This window comes from Nicotiana tabacum, chromosome 9, assembly GCF_000715075.1.
Source record: "Nicotiana tabacum cultivar K326 chromosome 9, ASM71507v2, whole genome shotgun sequence".
Lineage (NCBI taxonomy): Eukaryota > Viridiplantae > Streptophyta > Magnoliopsida > Solanales > Solanaceae > Nicotiana > Nicotiana tabacum.
The window spans coordinates 5,032,921-5,059,857 of record NC_134088.1 but is presented as its reverse complement, the minus strand read 5'-3'; the positions used below and the strand labels follow the sequence as shown (position 1 = coordinate 5,059,857).

Below are 26,937 nucleotides of genomic sequence, written 5' to 3'. Positions count from 1 at the left end.
GACCCTCGGATCAAAATCTCACCTATCAACCGGAATTCGCCAAAATATTAACTTTGCCAATTCAAGCCAAATCCTTCCACGGACTTCCAAAATGCATTCCGATCGCGCTCCTAAGTCATAAATCACCCAACGAAGCTATCCAAATCATAAAATTTTTGATCCGAGCTCATATACAAATAAGTCAACTCTTAGTCAAACCTTTTAAATTCAAAACTTTCAACTGAGACTGTTCCTTCAAATTCATTCCGATTTTTCCTGAAAACCAAAACCAACGATCTACATCAGTCATAATACGTTACATAGGGAAAGTCATGCCCGGGAACTGGAGATCAAAGTGCAAAAGTTCAAAACGATCGGTTGGGTCGTTACAGTTTCAAGATAATTCTATAGTTACAAATAATCAAGCAACTAAAAGCGGTTTTAAGGCAAAAGTGTATAAATATTTCTAGAACATGAAATATCCAGAATTAGTTAAGCCATGTATAATTAGTAAAGCGACTGTACTAGAACCACAGAACTAGGAAGTGCCTCACACCTTCTCCTGTGTAAAAAGAATTCCTTACCCGGTCTTTTGTGTTTCTCATACTTAATCAGAGTCAATTTCCTTGAGTTGGGTTTAAATAAATGGTGACGTGGGACACCGAAAATATTTATTCCAAGTGGCGACTCTTTAAATCAAAATAAATTAATCCCTTTTCAAATAATATCACTTAAATTGGAAAAACTCTTTTCTTTCCTATCTCCTCGGGAAAAAGGAGGTGTGACAATAACCTATCTTCAATCGTTGCCGTTGATCTAAAAAGATCAACGGTCCACGTTCACCCTTACCTTAATTAACCCCTAACCTACCCGGCCCTTTTCATGTTTCTGAGCCTAGTCGGGTATTAGCTTACACGGTCGCTCATTCTTCTTTATTGGAGTGTATCCGTGATCGGCAGTATGATGATCCCTATTTGTGTGTCTTTAGAGACATGGTACAGCGCGGAGGTGCCAAGCAGGTTACCTTAGATGATGATGGAGTTTTAAGATTGCAGGGTCGAGTTTGTGTTCCAAATATAGATGGGCTCTGAGAGTTGATTTTAGAGGAGGCCCATAGTTCCCGGTACTCTATTCATCCTGGCGCCGCAAAGATGTATCAGGATTTGCGGCAGCATTATTGGTGGCATAGAATGAAGAAGGATATTGCTGCATATGTGGCTCGGTGCTTGAATTGTCAGCAAGTTAAGTATGAGCATCGGAGACCCGGTGGTTTGTTTCAGAAGATTGAGCTTCCCGAGTGGAAGTGGGAGCAGATCACTATGGACTTCGTTGTTGGACTCCCGCAGACTCGGAGGAAGTTCGACGAAGTATGGGTCATTGTTGATAGGCTGACCAAGTCATCGCATTTCATTTCTGTGGCAGTCTCCTATTCATCCGAGAGGTTAGCTGAGATCTATATCCGGGAGATTGTTTGTCTTCATGGTGTGCCTGTGTCTATAATTTCGAACCGAGGTACGCAGTTTACCTCGCGTTTCTGGAGAGCAGTCCAGCGAGAGTTGGGCACTCAGTTTGAGTTGAGTACAGTATTTCATCCTCAGACGGACGGGCAGTCCGAGCGGACTATTCAGATTTTGGAGGATATGCTCTGAGCTTGTGTCATTGACTTTGGAGGCTCGTGGGATCAGTTTTTGCATTTAGCAGAGTTTGCCTAAAACAACAGCTACTAGTCGAGTATTCAGATGGCTCCTTATGAGGCTTTATATGGTAGACGATGTCGGTCTCGGGTCGGATGGTTTGAGCCGGGAAAGGCTCGGTTGTTGGGTACGGATCTGGTTCAGGAGGCCTTGGACAAGGTGAGGATTATTCAGGATAGACTTCGTACAGTTCAGTCCAGTCAAAAGAGTTATGCAGACCGCAAGGTTCGAGATGTGGCTTTTATGGTCGGTGAGCGGGTATTGCTCCGAGTGTCGCCTATGAAAGGCGTGATGAGTTTTGGAAAAAAGGGCAAGCTTAGACCTAGGTTCATTCGTCTGTTTGAGATTCTTGATCGAGTGAGAGAGGTGGCTTATATACTTGCATTGCCGCCGAGATTATCAGCTGTGCATCCAGTGTTTCATGTGTCCATGCTCCGGAAATATCACGGCGATCCATGGTGACAAAAACCATCTTAAACTTTGATTCAGATGCAAAGATGCAGTTATAAGCTCCTAGTTTTCTCAAATTAAATAAGTAATCGCTCTATTCCAACTTATGTGACATAGTTTAACTAAACATGGAATTTAAGAAACAAAAACTTTTGAAATTTTTGGGTCTTAAATATACATAACATTCGAGAAGTTCAAAGTTAGGTTCTTTTCAGATATAAAAATGTATCATTCTTTTGGAAAGAGATTAACAAGAAAATAGTGTCACGCAAACAAGAATGAGGGAGTACCGTATTTTCTATAGCTAATCATTATCACTTTGTTAACAATAATATTTGCTTTTAGTCAAAGCAAGACAAAACTCTCGGCCTGCACTACAGCAAACGTGCCTTTAACACAAGATAAAACGAAATAAGCACGGAGAGAGGCAAGCAGAACATAATATCGCCCATATACCAATAACGATTACTTAAACTCAATCAAAAGGAACTATCACCGGCGTAATGGAATTAAAAAATACAGCAATAGAGAGGGGAGAAAAAACCTAGAGTATTGCTGGCAGAATACACAAAAATCCTGTCGTATACGACGTTCACGATAGGAGTTTTGTTCTTTAATTTACTTGTAAAGAATAACAAAGAAAAAAATATCAGACATAATAGTTTTAGAAGCCAAATATCACAATCTACTAAATTTTAAAACAAATATGTTGGCTCAAGCCTAAGTCCATTAAAGCAATTGCTACGCCTAGAAAATTAAATTTCCCAAGTGGACCAAATTTGGTTATTTTCTTCACTAGTGAAGGTATCCCGGGTTATGCCCGGGACCAACGACTATTTTAATATTGTTGTTAATATTGTTGTTAATATTATTATCAAATGTCACTCGCTTTTGCATTTAAATCCGGCATGTTGATTCTGCATAGGTGATATATTTATACCATCGAGTGCTATTTGCAACAGGTTGGCCATCTTTTTTGGCGAGTTAATGAGCAATCCAATGTATATGTATTACAACATCCAGATTAAAGCATAAATTTGTACAAAAATTTTAGACAACACAAATAATATGTATCAGATTATAAATTACTCCATCGCAATGGGAGAAGGGGATTGCGCTTGCTGTCATAGGAAAATGCATTGTACGTTAATGCCGTTTTGATATTTGTAAATCACAAATACTAAATTTACTCCAGCTAGTTTGGCAATAAAAGCACTACTTTACTGCAAGTGATAGAAGAAAAATAATGCAAGCAATTAGATAATTTTGTAGTAAAGCTATCAATACTAAATTGAAAGAACCCTGGTGTATAAGAGAGATCCCAGAATGTTGAATTTTCCTTGTAGTAATACCAAGCATACAATTCAAGTTCCAGCCTAAGCTCTACAGTATATCCTAGCTATATAAACATTTTATTTGTTTTTAATGAATATCTCAGTTGTTCGTGTTGTAACCAACTAATGAGCATAATATAATATAAATTCTAATGTTCTTTTGAATCTTCAGAGAAAAAGAAACATAAAAAAGAAAGTGAGCTTAGATAAATGCACTAGAGAGAGATATAGTCAGAGCTTTTATTTTCTTCATGTCAACAGAAAGCACATGCAGGTAAGTATATAAGAAAGGTGTTACTCTGTAAACATTTGAAACGGGGGTGTTTTTAATCTCCAAAGTTGTGAATAGAAATACAAAATAATACACATATGGTTTTATGATATTCCATAAGATCTTTAAAACAAATTTAAGCATCTACCACCAAATACGATAAAGAATCAATTAAACTAATAGATTTTGTAGATATTGGTATCTACTGATTTTGCTAAGTTACACCTTGGTATATCTGCACCTTCAGTAGCGGTTACATGACTAAGACAACAAATGAAATATGAAAAGACAAATTACCTTGAGATATGGCGTAAATTGCAATAGATAAGGAATTCAGAATGGAGAGACCTTTGTTTTCATGAACGTCAAGTTTTTAGTGATTCCCGGAGAGCAAAACCAAGAGCTTCAATTTGAAGTGGTGAGAGCTTGTCGAGCAAGTTCAAACGTCAGAAAAATAGCCTTTCAGTTGACGTACAAGCTGCAGGAGATGCCAACAATTTATATCAGCCTTCGAAACTCGGTGGATAATGGGTCCACCCTCTACCCTTCTCCACTTAAATACCAGGCTATGCTTTGCATGTTGTGGGGGCTTGAACCTTTGACCTGGGACGCAAATCCACCACCTTTTTCCACTTGAGCTATGCCCTCAATTATTTTAATGTTAAAAGGAAAAAAAATAGAGATTAAAATGAACCATGTTGAATTGAATACTATAATTGAAAAAATTGTCGGATCTGAAGATAATATTCGTTTGTCTTTACACAAAGTCATCTGAAACACAAATATTTATAACTTAACCCAATAGTTAAGATGAGAATGTGAATATGGAAGCAAGTGAGAAAGAAGTACACTATTTATATTCCTTTTTGTCTCATTTTAACCAACTTTATAATTATTTGAGCAAAGTTGTGAATGAGTCTGCTTCAAGCAGTAGTTGTTTCTTTTCAATAGTCTGTGAATCTTGCATATATTATGCCATTCAACAACGTTAATCTATTTCTTATCAGTTTCAGTCTCCCTTTCCTCAAAATTTAAACAACAAGAACATTTAAAATCTTTAGGAGATATACTAAAGAATTGTTCCTTTTACATGTTAGTGGCTTCAATTTTTCTCCTGTAGATGCAAAAACTCCAGTAAATTCAAGGAAATTTATTCATGATGTTAACAGTTCATAGACCAAAAGGACTTACACACAGCACAAAACAGTCCAAAAAACATCATAAGCACAACTATAAAACAGAATTTCTAACCTCTCTGGAGTTCAAATTAATACTCATAGAACCAAACTTAATTTGTCTATATTTCCCCTATTTTAAGGTTTCTTAGGCTCAGGCGGTGGCAATTTAAAATAGTAAAATTTCTCAACTGTCCTCGCCATTCTCAAATACTTTACTCCTTTCTAGTCGGCAATTTCTCAAATACCTCTAGTGCAAGTCTGGATGTTGTGTCTAAATCATAAACTTAAATTCATCCTTATTGCACTTTAAAAGAGTTGAAACATGTGGAAATTAAGATTAAATCATGAGAAGCGCGAAACGAAGCACGAAAAACAGAGGCATAATATATCACCAATTACGTTTGAATTTCAGACGAAAGCAAGCTAATCTTCCATGGAAGATTTAAAACAACATAAGGAGACATTCTTCACAGTGGAAACCAACACAATCTTAATCCAGATAACACTGATATTCAGAAAAGGTTGGATAAACAAAGGAAAAAGTCATTTTAGTCAGCTAAAGTCAACCCGGTCCAAGAGCTTCTTAATTACCCCAACCAGGCATGGTACCAAACCAGTAAAGGCATTCCAAAATTTCACATAGAAAACATGTTTGTATTCCTCATTTCAAAAAGATATGAATATAAATTAATCCTTTTCCTAAACAACCAATCGTTGTTCCAACCTCACCCCCATAAAAAGAAAACAGAAAACCACTGCCCAACAACTTTACATAATTTAAACAATTTCAATACGGCAAAACTGGAATTGTGAAAACAAAATTAATAATAACGCGTGCAACCCCCAAAAAAAGTTTGGATAGTTAAAGAAAAAAGCTAGACAAAACAGAACTGACCGTATAATTGTACGTAAATTGAGCAGTGCAACAGAGAAGACTGCAATTAATGAAAAAGGGAGGAGAAATTGAGACAGTATTAGAATACGAAGAAAGAAACTGTAGAGGCAGGTCGTTGAGTTTGATCTAATTACTAGGAGAATTTGATAGCAAACTCAAATTCAATTCTGGACGTGGAAACGCTGGGGGCAAATGGGTTAACACGTGTCTAACTCATGCAATTATGCGTGCAATGATAAATCAAAAGAGAATTGTCTTTTTTGTAATTATACGGCAACATTCAACCAGTTGACTACAACTCTCCTAAGCTAATTCTCCAAATTACCTATACGACCCCAAGCTCCTCTCGTTAGCCATTTCTATAATAGTAGTATATAATAATTACTAATATATAGAAGCCGCTTGGGAAGCAGGTCAGGGTCGTCATTCCTGCTTACCAATGGCAATTTAGTCATTTCAAGTGCCAAGATATGGGCTTTTAAGTCTTTTCATTGCCTTTTTGAGTTCGGCCATATTTCCACGGGCTTTTGTCGCGCCCCCTTTTTTCTCGCGAAATCAGGTTTATGACATTTGGAAGGACAACTTATTCCTTTTGGGAACTGAATTTTGTATTTGAAGAGTCGCCACCTAATGATTAAGGTGCATAAGGACACCAATAGAGATTCAACTCTAAGTTGATTGAATAATCGGAGATTGGGTAAGGGCTTGAAATTAACCTAACGAGAAGGTGGTAGATACCCCTCAGGATCAACTATTGTGGTTTCCGGCCAAACAATTATTGTGAATTGGGGTGCAATTGACATATAGGCAAATAAGGCTCAAACAAGAGGGGATTTCAACACATAAAGAAAGAACATTTTAAAGAAGCGTGTTTTTAAAAAAAGAAAGAGTTTGCAAATAAAAGAAAAGGGTCCTAGGTTTATATTTAATATGGATCACCCCACACAATGTCCGGTAATCACTCCTCAATGAGGGGCTACACATGACATTATCGCGTGGTCATCATATCCATATCTACCCTTCCCACCCTGTTAAGGTATTAAAGCGTGGATTAGTCTCGATTACTTATTGCATGCTATTACCCATCCCATTCTTATCAGTCCCGGAGGCACTTAGGACAACTAATTCTAAAGGGAGGGATATTAGGCTTATTTGAAGTTTCAAAGATAAAAATTCTAAGGCGACATACAAAACAGACAATATGGCATATAAAGGGAAACATGTGAAAAGACAAAGGCTCAAATACACCTCCTTGAACAAAAGCACATAATTAGCATGACTTGCACATACTTTTTGGGTATGATTAAATACTAAAAATGAGGGGAGATTGGTTATTGAAGCAGATTAGTTTATTACATAACTCACGTAAGAAGTCTGAATCAGGCTTGCTTGCTGGTTGTAGTAATTAACAAAAAAAAAACAGATCTAGTTTTACAGTTATTACTCTAAGGCTTGCCTAAGTGCATATTGATGATACCCTATAAGTATGATATCTACTGAGTTCAGAAGGTGATGAGACAGTAAAAACTCGAAACGGATTATTTGAAATCCTATAGGCATGCTTGCTAAACCTTATTAAGTGAGGGAATTAGATTATTAAAAGGAGATTTAGAATGGACAAAATTAAACAGACTGGTTGCAGATTCTGCAAGTGATAGTATCTGTTATTACTGATTTTAATCCTTATGAACATGATATCTAACATTGACTGTGAATGAAGCAAATTAGATTTATTTAAGAGTCCCTATAGGCATGATTTCTATGCGTTACTTATTTTAGATTATGACATTGCATGTAAGTAGAAGTGAACAAAATTTTACTTATGGACTCCTATAGGCATGATTTCTATATGTTACTGATGCTACTGGGTTATAACCAATTGGGCTCTAAAACATGATATCTAGACGGTGAGAAACATGCAGAACTTTAGAATAAAATCCTATAAGCAGGTTATCTAGATGTGAAGTTGAACAAGAAGTCCTATAGACATGGTTTCTAAATGCAGCTTGCAGAATTGAAATACCCTATAGGCATGATTTCTAAATGTAGTTTGAATATGCAGAATTTAAAGTAGTCCTATAGGCATATTTTTTAAATGCGGTTTGCAGAATTAAAATACCCTATAAGCATGATTTCTAAATGCAGTTTGCAGATTAAAATACCCTATAGGCATGATTTCTGAATGCAATTGAATATGCAAAATTCAAAGTAGTCCTATAGGCATATTTTCTACCCTTGCATGCATAGTTACCCATACATTTTCACTAGCCAGCCCCCAAATGTTCATTACAACTTATTACAAACCAGGAATACTAAATACATCAAAGAAAGAATTACAACCAGAAGAAGCCTGATTCTTGACTTCTTCACTGAGTCATGAGATAAACCAACTCAAAGACCACTGATCCAAAGCCTTTCTCATACTTGAGTGTGTCAGAGTTCCCTAAGGGCCTCAACAGGACCCCGAGCAGTACTCACACCCAAGTTTCATACCAGAATAGGGATAAGTGCAGTGTGGAAATGCCAGTCCTCATGTGTCCAAGTTCAGAGTGAGCTCATGGGTCCCAAGGCAAGTCTCACATGAAGGGGGTAGAACTTAGGTCTAAGAGGAAAGTGAACGTGCAGAGACAAAGCTTTAAGAACTAAGGAAGTAAAGAAAGGGGGAAAGAGGTGCTGGGAAACAACTATTAATACTTCAAACAAGTTGATAATTTCACACCAAGGGGGAAGGGGTTTGGGAATCCATTGCAAAGAGCCTATATATTTAGGCATAAGTTAATTCTGGGCATGCACAACAATAGGGAGTGTTTTCATGCTTGTAAATAAACCAGAACACATAACATATAAAGGAAACATGGAGGTTATGATCCAAGGAGGATCAAGTGTGGGTTATGCTCAGCAATGTTCAATGTTGTCATGCCCCAAACTAACCACAAGTATTAATTACATTGGGGAAGGGATTTGGGACTCATAATACATTGATTCAGAACAGGAGAAAGGAAATTACAACATGCTAAATAATGATACTGAATTAAATACAAGTAGTTAGCAGACAAGGATGCAAGAACATTAAGTAACCATGTTGTTGTTGATGTTGAAAACTTAATTAGAACATACCAGTCAAAGAAGCAAAATGCAGTAAAGAAAGGTAGCAGGTCTTTGAAATATAACTTTGGCTTTCAGCCAGCTAAACAGGTCACAGTGCAAATAGTAAAGCAAGAGAGTGTTTGAGTGTAAGTGTGTGTTTAGAACTAAGTGTTCGTGTGTTTGTGTTAATGAGGGAGTATGTATATATAGTAGTTCGAAACTATGCAAAATAAGGCAAGAATCATAATTGTATAGTAATTATGGAACTTGATAACGTCCAAATCCACTACTAAAAAGTAAATGGACACGGTCACATGCAATATAATTTACCCAACCATGAGTCGGGGTCGAATCCTACAAAGAACAATGTGTAGGCGATTAGGAATGTAAGAAAATTATCGCTTATCGCGCAATGCCAAACACTAAGAATTTGGGTTGAAAATGTTTATAGCTAAATTGTGGAAATGTAAACTAACCTAGAAAGCAAGTAAAATGATCAATGGCTACAAATAAGGATGCATTAGGAATTACACTCAAGTAACGATCCAATGTATTTCACGATTTTACAAATATGTGTGAGTTTATGTTAATTAGCCACGGATAATAATTATTAATTAGCTTCTTCCGAAGACTAACAAGACCTCCTAATTGAATTATCCCTAAACCAATTAAGAGATTAAGTACACCTAGAATGGCAACAAGTAGTTCAATCCTATCCCTAGGTAGAATCTATAAAATGAGGGTTAACGCCTCAAGTTCTTGTTAATTAATCTTTCCCAACCCCAAATTATCTTTTCCAAAATTAATTCGGAGTTAATGGGCGAGTCCTAGGGTTAGCTAATCCCTTTGGAAACATTAAAGAACAAGAATAATTAAAGTAACAGTAACTCACTTCATAAATGAATAAAAATCATTCAATACATAAGCACAATAAGATATTTAATCCACATTTTAAACATGAATATTTTCATAAACAAGATTTAAGTATTGAATAAAATACTACACACTTAAATATACAATATAAAGCAAGGAAATGAAGAAATAAACATAAATGGGTAAGAAAATCTTAACCACAAGCTTCAAATCTTCAAGACCCAAGTGTGTTGTGTAAAAACCCTAGCTTCAAAGCTTGTTCTCTCTAGTCTATGGGACTGAAAATAAGCCAAATATATGCCAAAGATATGCTTGGTCGTGTATAAAAATGGTTTGGGATTGAGAAAATGTGAAATGACTAATTTGCCCAGTTCTGATGCTCGTCTTCCGCACCTGCGGAAGAATCATCGTAGGTGCATCTCCCTATATGCGGAGCTCTAATCGCAAAAGCAAAATTGTTGCGACCAAAAACACTCACGCAAGTGCACGTGATCGTCAAGTAATAGAGTAGTGAGTAGAGTATCGTTCCCATGAAGACTTATGATTAACTGTTGACTAATTCAAACTTAATTAATTTGTCTATTCAAGAGGTTTTTTTCACAAAATAGAGATGTAATTGTTTTACTACTTAACTACCAAGCAATAATCTAACTAGAGCAATGAACCAAACAAATAACAATTCCAAGTAACAAACAATAGGAGAGGATATTCCAGGGTCACAGGCTAGTTAACAATCGTGTTATGTTCTTAGCTTAAAATGACTAATCGATTTACCTGGATTGTTGATTGACAGAGTTAATGTTACTCATAAGAATCTGTCGAATCCTTACTCACCTATTCAAGTTAACTCAATGCCTATATGTCTATGGAATTAAGATTAACAAGAATGCATTTACAATTCCTATATTTCAACCAAGCAACGCAATTGGGTATATGTCTATCCTAATTGCTAATCTGATTCCCGAGGCCCGGGTTCAAGAACTTGATCTTTTTAATTCTATATGCAATCTAAAGTTTCCACTTTCGAGTTCAACTAAAGATCCATAGATAGTATTTCACTGTTAGCTACTCAGCAAAATAATTAAAAACAGAATTAAATAAACAACCCAATATGACAAACCAACTTCGTCAAATTAAACTTCAAACAACAACATTCATGTTTCACCCATGACCCTAGAACAATGGTTTTTAGCTACTCATTAGTGTTCATCACAAATAGGTTCAATTTCATCCCAAATAGCAAAAACCAAGAGAAGAAAAGAAGAACTTGATGGTCAATTCTCCTCCTTGTCTCTTGCCTCTTTATTTCTTGCAATAGACTCTGAAAAACTTCTCCCTTCTTCCTTAGGCGAGCTTGATTTTATATAGGTTAAGTGAGTTTTTCTCCAGATTTCCAATTTTGCCCCTAAATAACTCTTCTCGGATTCTGGACTAGCATGACCGCGCACTTGGCCGCGCATCTGGCCGCGCTAGTTGGCTGAGATTCTGTCATGGACGCGCTAAAAGGAGCGTGGTCGCGCACCTGGACGCGCATGTCCAATTTGGTGTTTTATCACTTCTGTTCCTCGTCTTCAAGCGTACTCAGCTCTGAGGGGTTTTTCTTGCTCTAAAATAGTTCCAATCACAACTGTTTAAGGCATCACCTCGGTTCATCATCCTGCAATTGTGAGCACGTGATTTTTGTTTTACGCGACAATCACTCCAAAAGAAACAAAATAATAGCAATTGGTTTTTACTGTACATTTGCTGGATTTTTACGTGGCATTTTTGCTAGTTATTTGTTGATTTTGCCCATGGTTGTTTTATTCAAAAAAAAATATAAAAAAATATATGTCTATATGTCGTGGGAACCGCAATCTGTTTATTAAAAGAAAAATAAAATATGTGCGTCCTTCATTGTATTTTGTCATTAAGTGTTTAGTATAATTAAAGGTTAATTGTGTGATAATTGTTGTCCAATGTTTACATGGTATTATTTGGCAAATTATTTTAAGGAATTAAAAAGAAAAAAAAGAAAAGAAGGAGTTTCGGACTTGGGCCAGTCCGGTTTTTAAAACAAAACAAGCCCAAACAAACTCAGCCCAAACCCCATGTAAACCTGGTCCAGACCAGCTGGCCTCAGGGGGCCTTCCAAACGACACTGTTTTACTGCAGTCTGATCTGGGCCGTTGATCTTAAATTGATCAACGGCCAAGATCACATTCCCCGTAACCCACCAACAAACCCGACCCGTCTCACCCGGACCGACCCCAAACCTTTATCCTTGAAACGACGCCGTCCCTGGTTAGCCAAAGGATCCTGGCCCTTCATCTCATCTCATCCAACGGCCAGGATCCATTTGCTCACTAACTATATAAACTCCTAACACTACCCTGCCCCCCCATCCAAACCCCAGCCTTCGTCGTCCTCACCATAACCCCCAAACCCTAGAGCCGCCCTAGTATCCCCCACCATGAAAACCGGCAGCATGAACGCCGGTGACCTTCCCCTTAACACCATAGAACCCCCTTGACGTCCTGAACCCAAATCTACCAACCACATACCTCGAATCCTATCCCGCCTTCTCGAATCTTCATTTGAAGATTCGAGTCGGAACCTAATCTACACCGATCTGCCTTGAAATCATACCAGACACTCCCCAGGCCCCCCTCGTGACCAAACCATACTTGGTTTGGTCCGAATCTAACCAGGGAAACACGAATCCCAAATCTAAGTTTTTGAACTCTAGTTTTCCCTGTGCATGTTCCGTGCTTTGTTCAAACTGAAGAGATTAAGGCCCAATGGACCTTAATCGAGGTGTTTCTCATCCGAGAAACACTTCGTTTAAAAGTCCATTCAACCTTAAAGAAGGTCCGTCCAAACGCCAGTGGATTTTTCCTGATTTGTTTTAAGGTGATTTAATTTTCTTTTCTTTATTTCAGTTCGTATGTTTGTGTGTTGTTAAAGGCCTGTCCGCATGGCCAAACTTTTTGTTTTGTGTTTTTGAACTGCTATTGTCCACCTTGGCCGGACCTCTGTATTCAGTCAGTTTCTTTCTTCATAATGCGTGTGTATAAATGTATGTTCAATTGAATCCGTAACTGGTCATTCATTTAGTTCTTAGGGCCTTTCTGTTTGACATTGCAAAATGAACCCCTTATGTGATACTGTTAAATGTCTGATTTTTGGCTACGATTGTATGTGTTAATGCTAATATAGTCGAGTCGACATGTGTCGTCAATTAGTTTCAACTGTCCAAACAATAACAAATCGAGTTGCTTCTGTTGAGCATTTGCCTGAATCAATTAAGAACCAAGTCCTGTTAATTATAGTCGTTAATATGATTTCAGAAACCTAAGGCTTGGTCTGTAACTAAAATCTGAATTGATGGCATGTGCACTTGTGCACAGCATGTGCATTGTGCACAGCCTGGTCCCTGTACAAAGGGCTTTTGATTTAGAAATGGTTTGACAGCATATGCTGTCAGATATATTCTACTGCCCATGCTTGCTTTTAGTTAATAAAATAGGAAAGGAAAGCCTGCCAGGGAATATTGATGGGGTTAATACTTAATTAGCTAAGTGGAACTGAAAAGGGGCAGCACATGGGAGGGGTATTTGATTAATCCAACAGGCTGATAAAGGGCTGAGGTTTAGGCTTATAAAAGAGGGACAGAATTAGGAGACAGAAGAGAGAAAAACATCTGATAGACTGGGGGAGAGAAGAGAAGAGAGGGGAAAGAAAATACACACTCTAGACCTTAAGAGCTGATAGAAAAGAAACACACACACACTGTGAAGATAGAAAGAAAAGAGAGAGTTGACAGGAATAGAAAGAGAGCAAGAAAGAGAGAAAACAGATTAAGAAATCAGAAACTTGGTCTTGTTTATCTGAAGTTCATTTATTGTCAATACGTTAGGCAGTGTTCTTTCTTCTAAATTTCAATTGAGATTATTGTTAGTGTTCTGCTGCATTTGGTATATTCCGGAATTGGACTGTCTGGAGTATCACACTGTGTGCTGTTTCATCGGGTTGTTTCTCCTTCAATTCTAGTTCCATCTCGCAACAGAATCCTTTCTGTTGTGCTGTTCTGATTGCTGCTGCTCTCTTTCTCACTATTGCTGCTGCATTTTTGTCCTGCTGCTACTGTTAATTCTGCCTTTTGCTGCTACTGATTCCCATCTTCTCCTTCTTCTCCTTTGCACTTTCAGCATTTTCAGCATTTTCAGGTACACATTTCAAGTCTCATATTGATGTAATTGAAACAGTTTGAAAGCATGAAATGAAAAAGGTTGAAGAAGTTCAAGCATTTGCTGTAATATTCATAGTACATTAACAGGCCTTGTGGAAATTGATTTAGCTTATGTTTCAATAGTTCAAAAGAGTATACTGATAGCCGACTGAGTTTCACCCCTTTGTATTTGAGCTCGACAATTGTCTGTTAGTATAAGTATGCATATTTCGACTTTACACAATACTGTTTTCTGTTTCATTTAGTTTTTTTTAGTAAGACTAGTCCATATAAGTTTGGTTAAGTTCAATACAAGAAATGCTCAGACTAAACGTTGTATTTCGCTAACTCGTATATGATTCCTTGTCAAATTAAAGCATTTTTACTTCGCCAGTTATCCTTTAACCTAGTTCAAATAAGTTCAGTTAAGTTCAAATTAAGAAATGTTCGGATTAAGTATTGCATTTCATCTATCTCATATGTAATCTTCTATTCGACCAAATCATTTTCGTAAAAGGCATGACGTCTTTTTTACTTTAAAAGTAATCAATCAAAATTGACAGGAGTTTGGTTTAAGCTGAAGTATATACTTCAATTAGCACACACACTTTCCTTTCTTCTATCTCTGGAAATAAAAATAATAGAAATGTAGTCACTGTAGGATACCCTTCTAAAAATAATAAGACGAGCCTCGCCAAATAAAAAAAAACCAATTGCGGGGCCCTCAACAACTAATGATAATTATTTAGAATTCAAGATAGGCCATTTAATAAATTTCATGGCCTTCTACAAAGATAATAACGCGTTAGACTCTGTTGGCGCGGCTTAATTAAATCACATTCTTAAATTCGGGTGCACATTGATGTGACCCAAATCCAAATCTCAACGAAGTCCAAATGTGTCGACAATCACGGGTGCATTGATTGTGACGTGGTTCGAGATGCATTTTCACGACGTTGCAATTCTGTAAAATAAATGATAATAATAAAAGCGGTTAAAACTTAATAAAAGCACATAAGTCACAACATGTATTTAAATCAGATATTTAGCCATTATAACAATTTAAGAGACCGTGCTAGAACCACGGGATTCGAGGGTGCCTAACACCTTCCCTCGGGTCAACAGAATTCCTTACTTAGAATTTCTGGTTCGCAGACTTCATTTGGAAAAGTCGAAAATTTTCTCGATTTGGGATTCAAGATAAACCGGTGACTTGGGACACCAAAAGCCAAACCTTTCCCAAGTGGTGACTCTGAATTAAATAAATAATCCCATTTCGAACATTGTCACTTAAATTGGAAAAACTCCCTCGCGCATTTAACCCTTCGGGGCGGGCGCGCAAAAAGGAGGTGTGACAGCTCTGGCGACTCTGCTGGGGAATTAACCCAGAACCACTGGTTCAGGGTTCAAGAATTCGAGCTTAGAATAATTGTTATATTTTGCTTTATTATCTGATCTTTATTACATGTTTTTGCGTAACGTGCTAAACGTTGTCTTTTACCGCTTTGATATTATCTGAACTGTATATAAACTGTGCCGAAACCCCTCTCTCCTTACCTCCGGGGAGAAGCTCGCTGGTCGAGACTCCCTATTCTGTTAGTGTCAATACCTGAAATAAGAAAGAGGTCGGACAAGTTACAAAGCCGGACGATCTCGCGGGTCCCCGGTACGTAGCCCCCTCCTCGACTCGAGTGGTCCGCTCGGGTACACAGTCTAGAACAAATACCAAGGTTTAAACCTAGTATAACGAAACTTCATGCCGGATCCCTAGTAGGAACGTTTATTTGCATCATGTTGCATTTGACTTAGGGGGCTCAACACAGGGGTTGGGTCCGTCTAGGACAGGCAACCTGAATTGAAAAGACCACCCTGCTGCATCCTATTTGTTTTGCGCATTTATTTGTTTCGGTTCCGCATGCTGACCGGTTTCTAAAAAAAAGAAAGAGGAAATAGCAGCGTGGGGAGATAATTACTTATTTTGGAAAATAAAACCAATGTTCAAGTATTGTCAAAACCTCACCGGAATTTTTCTAAAGAAAAGAAAAAAAAGAATAAAAACAAAATTTGTCTTCTTAGTTTGAATTATTAAAAAAGGGTATATATAAAAAAAAATTCTTTCACTTTCAAAATCAAAAAAAAAAGAAAAGGTATTTATTTTAAAAGTAAAAAAAAATGGAAAACTCATAATTCAAAAAAAATGTGTTGTTTCTTTTGTAGTACCCTTTTATAAATTCAGACTGATAGTCCAAATATTGCAAAAAATATATTTTTTCTTTAGTCTTTATCTTTCTTCAAAAATAATAAAAATACTTATTTTTGATTTTTAGGTTTATTTTCTCTATTCACGGTATGCACGAACTACGCCGGTTTGATTCTCACCGGATGTGAGATACGTAGGCAACCCTCGTCGGGTTCAACCCCCATTTTGCTAAAATAGCCAAAAAAAAAAAAAATATGAGTTTCAAATTTTTTAAGAGTCATAAATAAGTCGGGTGACGTTGTTTTGTCATAAATAGCCGAATGTTCCCGAAAGGGACGCCGAAAGGCTGACTTTGCATAAATAGCCACCTTTAGGTCTTGTTTAACATTTTTATCCGATAGACCCACACAGCTTTAAAATCTTCGTCCCCGGAGTGTTTAAAGGCCGTGTTCAAACTTGATCCCCTCTGTATATATATATATATATATATATATATATATATATATGTTCAAACTTGATCCCCTCTGTTTTAAAAAATATATATATTTTTGAGTCAGTCATTTTGTTAAAATCACCTTAATAAATGTGCAGGATGAGCACGATGCAAAATGAAAATTTTTCAATAATGACCAAAATCCCTGTCAAGTTACGGCTATGGTGGAATGATCTAGGTGTTGAAGGACAAAATGAGGTTAAGAAATATCTGAAAGGTCTTGTGGGTCTGTTGGAAATCCAGCCTCGGGGAGATATCATAAGAGCTTTGGTTACCTATTGGGACCCGGCGCACAATGTTTTTCATTTCTCTGATTTTGAACTCACCCCGACTTTGGAAGAAATGGCCGGATACATCGGGAATACTGAGTTTCCCTTGAGGGAAAAATACTTGGTCGCCCTAAGAGTCGTCACGACACATCGATTCCTAGATTCATTGAAGATACCCAGAACAGTCCACAACCCGGATCTGGCAGCCGGATTTTGTACCCCATGCTTCATATATGATAGGTACGGTCATGAGGGGGATTCAATAATCCAATCAACAAACTGTGCAGCAAAGGAGTTCGTCAGAAGTGGGACGAGCACAGACGGGTAGCGTTCATGATAATGTTCCTGGGTCTTCTGGCATTTCCAAGGAAAGATGGAAACGTTGATTTGAAGATATCTGGGGTTGTCAGCACTTTACTCACGCAAAGTGACAGTACTCTCGCGCCTATGGTGGTATCCGACATCTTTCGAGCTCTCACAGCTTGTAAAGCTGCGGGAAATTTCTTCGAAGGTTGTAACTTGCTCCTACAGATATGGATGACCGAGCACCTTTGCCATCATTCCGAGATTTTGAGCCATGGTTCCCCGGAAAAGACTCGCATAGAAGAATCTTACAAGAGAACCAAAGAGATCAGTTTGCCCAAAGGAGTCCTGGCATGGACCTCGTTCTTGCAAGCTCTTACTGCCAGCCAAATACAATGGACGTTGGGATGGTTTCCTGTTGATGAGATCTTATATATGTCGGCAGCTAAAACTCATTTCTTGCTGATGGGGCTTAAGAGCATTCAACCTTACGCACCCGGCCGAGTTTTGAGACAGTTCGAAAGATGCCAGACAGTACCTCATGAGGAAGACCTAAGCACTCAAGCAGTTGAGATAAGTCCTAACGGACAGTTCCCAGAAGCAAAGATTCGCCAAATCTGGAATGAGGGTCAATATTTGAAATCAGATACTTGCGTGCGGGATCGAGCCAAGGGAGAAACGGCGCCAGGTTACCTTGCATGGTATAGAAGGGAACTCGAGCATGAAAGGCCAGCTAAGAGACCCCACATCCGGGATTTCACCGAGTCATCGCAAAGGCATTGGGATTGGTTAGCAAAGGAAAGAGGTTATTATGCCGAAATCAGCAGATTAAAGCAACAAGTAGAAGGCATGAAATACGAGCACAGCGTGCAAATTGCTACCGATCTGGGAGAGCGGAACAGGTTAACTCAAGAAAATGAAATGCTCAGAGCCCAGATCAAACAGATAAGGTTGGATGCAGATAAACAACCAAGGCGTCGATCGGACGAGCAGCTGATAAAAGGGCTAAAAGGTGAAATCAGGGAATGGCGAGATGGCTTGGAGGAATCTGAAAACATCATAGTAGAGTTCAAGGCACAGTGGGAAACAAGAGTAGATAAGCATCGCCGATGTTTGAACCAATTGAAACGTGACCACGAGAAGGTTGTTTCCAAAATAAAGAGGGAGATGGCTACACTTGAGTTTAAAGCAGTTAAACAGGCCAGGGATTTCCAAATGGAGAGTAGATACTGTTACGACTTGTTGGCCCAAATGAAGGAAGAAGTGCGACAGTTGAGGGATCAGCACATACAGGACTCACAGGTATTCAAGACGTGCAGTGATCAGATAAGGCACCTACTCATAGAGAAGAAGCAAACCAGAGATAGGATCAAGGCCATTGCCCATGCCATCACCAGACGATGTCTACGATGTGAGAACATGTCCAGCGCTACCGTCCTCTCGGCAGTAATGGGTTATGTCAAGCAGACTATGCACGAGCTGGAGCAACTTGATAGGGATCTCACGCCTAGGACCGCGGCGAGGCCGAACGATGCCCCGCGGAAACCAATTTTTAAAACCATAATGCATTCATAGGTCAAATCTGTATCTTCTGCCTGTTTTTCCATCTGGGTGATTTTCAGTCTATTTTGAGTCTAGGTTTATTTTCAAAGTTTGCTCTTTCTTTTGCAAAATGTAGCTTGTAATAGAACGTTTCAACAATAAAGAGATTGTTTCTTTTACGCCCATTTGTGTTTTTCGAACTACGTAATGATCTGATTCACGTAGGCATCGTGATACGTAGGCAATCCTCATCGGATCCGGTCGCATTTCTTTTACTACGAAAATAAAAAAAATAAAAAAATAAAAGGAAAACAAAAGAGAAAAGAAAAGAAAAGAAAAAAAGGGGGAAAAACTAATAAGAGAAAAAATGCCGGAATGACGCATGCTCTCGTAGCAAACATATAGTAATCCACTTAACTGTATAGGTGCATCATGCCCAACGTGAGATTAACTATCTATTATTTGCTGCAGAATTAACCGTGCGTTTGTCATTGAGCATTTTCCCAGGGTTTTTGAAAAGACGGTTGGTTTGGTGAAAGTCTGGCCTCGCACTCATACTTCACGAGGTCAAGGAGAGGTGTTCAACTACCTGTTGTTAGGACCAGAAGCAGTACTCACACTTACTTCACCAGGTCAAAAGGAAGTGTGGAAATGTCTTCGGAAATTCCATTGCAAACAGTCCCCGTCTCTGAGGAGAGCTCAATCTCAGTCGTCCTCACACCTGAGTCCGCAACTGCGGAGGAAAATAGGATCCTACGGCTCCGCATGTTAGAAATGCTGGATGACTGGAACAATGGGAAAGAGCCGCCAAGTGTCGTCCCCGGATTCCCTGAACTATTCTCCAGGTCAAGTGGGACTTCTAATATTCCCATAAATTACCCTGCTACCCCATTTGGGTACCCAGCCACCTCCGCCTTCTCTGCAGGATCACCTTCTGAGCCTCATCCCCGAATGTAGGCTAATGATGCAAGCATGAACATCTTTACTGCATCGCCTTGCCCAGCTACGGCACAGCCTGCCACGTACAAGCCAAGCCTTGACTCATCCTCTTTTACATTCCAAGCACCGTCGTTCTCAATGGAACCAACTAGGTTCGCTACCAGTACTAATCCTCTACCGCCTCAGTGCGAGCTTGTACCAGGGCAGGATCAGAACCCCAGAATTGTAAAACAAAATGAGATGGCCAAAAGGATGAGAAGCCTTGAGCAAAGTCTGAAGAATATGCAAGGATTGAGCGGGCAAAAGAGCGTCTCTTACGCCGACCTATGCATGTTTCCTCACGTACACCTGCCAACGGGTTTCAAGACCCCCAAGTTTGAGAAGTACGATGGGCACGGTGACCCCATTGCACATCTTAAGAAATACTGCAACCAATTGCGGGGAGCCGGCGGAAAAGAAGAACTGCTAATGGCATACTTTGGTGAAAGTTTAGTAGGGATAGCTTCGGAATGGTATATGGATCAGGAAATGTCCCGATGGCATATATGGGATGATCTCGCCAGAGATTTTGTAAAACAATTCCAGTATAACATCGACATTGCGCCAGACCGAAACTCTCTTTCAAATTTGAAGAAGAAGCCTTCAGAAAGCTTTAGAGAGTATGCTATTAAGTGGCGTGAACAGACGTCGAGAGTGAAGCCTCCCATGGATGAAGTGGAAATGGTCACTACCTTTCTCCAGGCTCAAGAGTCTGACTATTTCCAGAACATGATGTCGGCCATGGGTAAGCCATTCGCGGAAGCGATCAAGATTGGAGAGATGGTGGAAAATGGTTTGAAAACGGGAAGGATTTTGAGTCAAGCAGCCATAAGGGCAACCTCCCAGGCCATCCAAAGCGGGTCTGGAGGAACAACAAGGGGGAAGAAGAAAGAAGAAACGACTATGGCAGCCTCTGAAGCAAGGGAGTATCGTCATCCCAGGCCCCATTTTCCGGAAAGAGCCCCACAACACTATTACCCCCATTCAAATTCGGCATATGCTCATCAACCTTATATGGTCATGAATGCCCAACCTTATAACCATCCACCACAACAAGCCAACCGAGGCCCAGCTCCACCTCCCAGAAATCAGCCTCCTTACCGCAACCACTATAACCCACAACCCCCGCAGAATAACTACCGCCCCCAGGAGCCACCTCGACGGCGGACTTTCACGCCCATCGGTGAACAATACTCTACATTGTTCCCTAAGCTAGTCCAGTTGGGTTTCTTGCAACCAATTCCCCAAACGAGGCAAAACCCGACATCTCCTTCTTACAAAGCCGGAGTCAGATGCGCCTATCATTCAGGGGCCGAGGGGCATGATACAAACGACTGCTGGTCATTGAAAAGAGTGGTCGAAAATTTGATAGAGCAGGGGAAAATAGTGCTAAGGGACGAAGAGATCCCGAATGTGACTAACAATCCATTGCCCGCTCACAATAATGGGCCGCTGATCGGCATGATTTGTGAAGACAAAGAGTTCGACCCTGCTTTGAAAGCCATAATTGCCATTGTCGACACAGGGAAGAGGCCTGAAATAGACCAGAAATCAGAAAAGGGGGAGGAGGCCAAGGTTGCAGAGAGCAGGCCTGAAAAGAAGGTGGAGAAGAAAGCGGTACCAGCAAAGGGTGGAATTCTTTACATACCGCGAGGTCAAGCCAAGAAGACGCAGAACTTCAGGATCAAAAAGACAAAACCTATGTACGTGCCAAAAGGGGCCTATGTGGTCCGGGGGACGATTCAACCACCTCGGCTGAATGAGCCAGTGGTTATCGGACGCGTGCCACAAAAGCCAATGACCAACCCGTCCACAGTGCCGTGGAATTATCAAAAGACTTTGGTAATGTACAAAGGTAAGGAGGTCATGGAAGAACTTCCAGAAAATACTTTCGTTAGAGGGTACTCAAATACCCAAGAACTAAACAACGCCACGCAAAGGCGCTTCCCTCCAAAGAAGCCCGTGAGTGTTGAAGAAGCGGAAGTGTTCTTCCAACAAATGAAGATGCCGGATTACGAAGTGATAGATCAGCTGCGCAAGCACCTTGAGCAAGTATCCATGCTGTCGTTATTAATGAGGTCAACCGAGCATCAAAAGATCCTGCTGAAAACCCTGAATGAAGCATATGTACCGGTCGAAACCTCGGTGGAGCAACTAGAGCGGATGACAGAAAGATTCTTCGCCGTCAACCAAATCTCTTTCAACAAGAACGATTTACCCCCGGAAGGAGCAGCACACAACAAGGCCTTGCACTTAACAGTGAAATGCGAGGACTACTATGTCAAGCGGGTAATGCTGGATGGGGGATCAGGTGTTGACATTTGCCCGCTCTCCACGCTACAAAGAATGGAAATTGGGGCAGGAAGAATCCGACCCAACAACGTCTGCGTGAGAGCTTTCGACGGCGTCAAGAGAGATACCATGGGAGAAATAGACCTGTTGTTGGTCATAGGACCAGTCGAATTTCGAGTAACCTTCCAGGTGATCGACATGGACACATCCTACAATTTCCTCCTTGGCAGACCTTGGATCCATGCGGCAGGAGCCGTGCCTTCCACTCTTCACCAGATGGTGAAATTCGAGTACGAAGACCAAGAAATTGTGGTCCATGGGGAAGACGAACATGCCATTTACCGGGACCCATCCATCCCGTATCTTGAACCGAGAGAAGGGAGCAAACATACGGTCTATCAAGCTTTCGAGGTGGTACTGGCAGAGCAGCACGAAGAGGGAGTACCTTGCCCCCAGCCTTTCTTGTCTAACGCTTCGGTCATGGTGGCCAAAGAGATGATCAGGCACGGATTTAGGCCAGGGAAGGGACTTGGACGAACCCTTCAGGGAATAACAGCACCCGTTACTTTGCCAGTCATCAAGAAACCTTTTGGACTAGGTTTCAAACCTACTCCAGCAGACGAAAAATGGGCAAAGAAAAGGAGAAATGAGGGCTGGAAGTTGCCTCAACCACTGCCGGATTTACATGCGACTTTTGTCAGGCCAAGGTACGCTGAAGAAGAAGATGATGAGGTCTTCACAGCTGCGGAAATCGAGGAAATATGTGGGGCGATGAGAGAAATGCTCTACGAGGTCCACATGGTTCAACCAGGCGAAGGCACGAGCACTGCTGAGATGATGTACATGGGGCCAAACGCCAAGCTCCAAAACTGGGAGATCACGCCATTCCCAACTAGACGGAAGTCCGGGTAGACCTGTCCTGCCACCTTTCCTGTATCACAAGTTATCTCCGGGACATAACTTGAACGTTTTCTTCTTTTCAATTGTTCTTCTGAATTCCTAGTTGTAAACGTTGTTGTCTTCCAATTTTCCAAAGAAAATATACAAAAAAAAATCATCATTGCTTTCCTATTCTTTCTCTGTTCTGATTTTTATTAGTTTTCCTTTCATCTTCCTTTTCAGTCCTAATAATGCGGCTTTAAATATGACATGCTTGCGGACTTCACACCCAGATCACAATGAGCTATTTAACTGCGAATTAATGAACCCAGAACCAGAATATGATGCGGAAGAGGCTTTTAGGGAGATAAACCAAGAGTTGGAATATTTCGAGAATAAACCTAAGCCAAATCTGAATGACACTGAACCGGTAAACTTAGGAACCCCGGAAGAAGTCCGAGAGACCAAGATAAGCATTCACACGGACAAGAAAACGTGAGAGGCAATAATCCAACTTCTTCTTGAATTCAAAGACGTGTTTGCTTGGTCATATGATGACATGCCGGGACTAGGTGTTGATCTAGTGGTTCACAAATTACCGATTCATCCTGATTGTCCTCCAGTCCAACAAAAACAACGAAAGTTCAAAACTGAGGTCAGTGACAAGATAATGCGGTATTCCTGCGACTATCATTACTGATAATGCGGCAAACTTGAACAGTCACTTGATGGGAGATGTGTGCGAGCAATTCAAGATAACACACAGGAATTCCACTCCTTATCGGCCAAAAGCCAATGGTGCTGTGGAAGCTGCAAATAAAAACATCAAGAAGATTTTGAGGAAGACAATACAAAGTTCCCGACAGTGGCATGAGCAGTTACCTTTTGCATTATTGGGGTACCGCACTACGGTACGCACATCGGTGGGAGCGACTCCTTATCTTTTGGTTTATGGGACCGAGACTGTAATACCGGCAGAGGTAGAAATTCCTTCGCTTCGAATCATTGTCGAAGCAGAAATCGAGGACAGCGAGTGGGTTAAGACTCGGTTAGAGCAATTGACGTTGATTGATGAAAAGCGGATGGCTGCAGTTTGTCACGGACAGTTATACCAACGAAGGATGGCCCGTGCTTACAACAAGAAAGTCCGACCCCGGAATTTCGAAGTAGGTCAGCTGGTACTGAGGCGTATTCTGCCGCATCATGAAGAAGCAAAAGGAAAGTTTGCCCCAAATTGGAAAGGCCCATACATCGTAAGGAAAATATTGCCAAGAGGAGCATTGTATTTAGGTGATCTCGAAGGAAATGACCCCGACACAGCAGTAAATGCAGATGCGGTCAAGAGGTACTACGTCTAAATCATACTCCAATAGTCCTGACACGTTGAAAATGGCAAAGGTGTTTATTCCCACTACTCCCAAAAAAAAAACTACCCAATTCTCTCTACCGACTTTTGAGCCGCTTACAAAACAAAACAAAAAAAGAAGAAAACAAAACAAAAAAAGAAAAGGAAAAGAAAAGAAAAACAAAACAAAAATTGATTGAGGCCTGAACTACGTTTGACTTGATTCCGAAAGGATACGTAGGCAGCCTCTCCCTGAGGTTCAGTCACACCAACAATAAAATCCCATTCACCCTGAAATTGAAAACCGGGGCACGTCGAGCAGTTGAGAAGTTAGTATCACTACCTCTCTTTACCAAGCACAAGCCTTCAAATCAATTACCAAATATGGTGGGGAATCAATAAGCGTCACAAACGAAGACCATCACACTCTAAATTGAGAGAGTCTCGGCGGTGAAAACCTTCGGGCACCACGAGGCGACGGGAGAAGAGAAACCAAAATGAGAGAGCTTGTTTAGTAAAAACTCGCAAAGAGTGCTATCAAGCAATGACAGGAAGAGAAATGAGAGAGGTCAGCCAGCGAAAACTCGCAAAGGGCGCTGTTGACCGAAAAAGAATGACACCATCCCAAGAAAGTTTCGGCAGAGTGCCGCCAGTTTGGAATCACAGATCCGTTCTGGTTCAGGAAAACGCAAGCTCTTAGAAGGTCAGACGTCCAATCCAAAAAGCATGTCATGTCATTTAAAGCCAGCGTTATCTTCCTCAGATAAGTTTTTCTCATCCCGAAAAGGGTATTCCTTTTCTGATTTGTTTTCCCCTTTCTTTGTTTCTTTTCGAATCCCTTTTTGCATTTTAACCCCGAGCTCAGGACACACCGGAAAGGACAGGTGGCAGGTTTGTTTGCACGGAATCCCGTCTCATGAAGGAAAGCGCCTCATCTCGTTGATATGATTACCCAAGCACGATGAATCATGACGTTTGATGGTGTTCCGGAGTAAAGGAAAAGAGCGAAATCTTGAAATCTTCCCCAGCAAGTCCACCTTCAGACAAGTCCCCACAAAGTCTCCCTCTGTACAAAACCCCACAGAGTCTCTCTTTTTGTACAATCTCCAACAAAGTATCCCTAGTAAAAAAAAAAATCCCTGTTGGAATTTCATCAGCACATCCCCAGCGAGTTCTTTTGTAAATATTCCCCAACAAGCTTACCCCAACAAACCCTGGGAAACCCGTTTTGAAACCAAAACCCAGCGTACCCCATTGTACAAAATCCGCACAAAGAATCCACTTTGTAAATATTTCCCCCACATAGCTTCCTCTTGTACAAGTTCCCACAGAATACCTCCAATAAAATCCACGTTGAGAACCTTCAATCAAAACGGGACAAAAAGAAAAAAAGGGCCTTACGAGGCAAATCATCACAGAATCCGGAAATACAAGCCTGAGCAGTCTAAAGGTTTCGCCATTCAATTCGAATCAATGGCGGGACTTTGCAAAGTCTCAACTCAAACTAAGCATCCATATCCTCTTTCATCAATTTTATGAACTTCCTGGTGAATAATTACTGAAATTTTCCTAGTGAAACTGGGGCAGAAAATTTCGTTCGTTTGTTTGTTTTTTCCCGCAGGTCTAACCTCGAGCTACACGGATTGAAATGACCCACGAGATGAGTCTCAACTCAAAATCAAAAAAAAAAAAAAGACATCCAGAGATATCAGAGTGAATGGAGAGCAGATCGACTCCAACGTTTGACTAAGATCCTAAACCCTGCTAATCGTGTCTCACTCAGTATCCCAGAGGTCGAACGAGTCGCCGCAACTCGCAAGCATCAAGATTCAGATCGGAGTCTACAAGCAGGAGCAGCTAAGACCCAAGATCAAGTCGTAAAAGAATCATAGATAGGAATCTTGTAACTAGCAGTTGACATGCATATAAGTAGTTAGTTCAGTTTCCAATTTTCATTTGGTTGTAATAAGGCGGTCAGTGATGTAGCAGTGACAACAGTAACAGCAGTAGCAGCAAGCATTGCCATCCCATGGTAGTCCCAGCTACCAAAACTTCCCGAACTACATTGACCTGATTCCTGTTTAGCCCAGGATATGTAGGAAATCTTTGAAGCAAGATTCGGTCAGATCTTTCAAAAATGCTTCGTACGGAGTGGTCCATAGGCAAAAATCGCTCATACACGCTCACTTTATCTTTGCACGAAAACTCTTCGTGTTTCTGAATAAAGAGGGGCAGCTGTGAGCACATGATTTTTGTTTTACGCGACAATCACTCCAAAAGAAACAAAATAATAGCAATTGGTTTTTACTATACATTTGCTGGATTTTTACGTGGCATTTTTGCTAGTTATTTGTTGATTTTGCCCATGGTTGTTTTATTCAAAAAAAAATATAAAAAAATATATGTCTATATGTCGTGGGAACCGCAATCTGTTTATTAAAAGAAAAATAAAATATGTGCGTCCTTCATTGTATTTTGTCATTAAGTGTTTAGTATAATTAAAGGTTAATTGTGTGATAATTGTTGTCCAATGTTTACATGGTATTATTTGGCAAATTATTTTAAGGAATTAAAAAAAAAGAAGGAGTTTCGGACTTGGGCCAGTCCGGTTTTTAAAACAAAACAAGCCCAAACAAACTCAGCCCAAACCCCATGTAAACCCGGT

At 40.1% G+C, this 26,937-nt stretch overlaps 1 long non-coding RNA gene across 1 annotated transcript; it reads right to left on the bottom strand.

The window, feature by feature from the left end:
• Positions 1-3,765: 3,765 nt before the first annotated feature.
• LOC142164158 (uncharacterized) lies at positions 3,766-6,068 on the bottom strand. The gene is made up of 2 exons (XR_012694695.1): positions 5,802-6,068; positions 3,766-4,331 (listed from the first exon to the last, which is right to left on the bottom strand). It is a non-coding gene; the product is annotated as an uncharacterized LOC142164158 (long non-coding RNA).
• Positions 6,069-26,937: the final 20,869 nt, after the last annotated feature.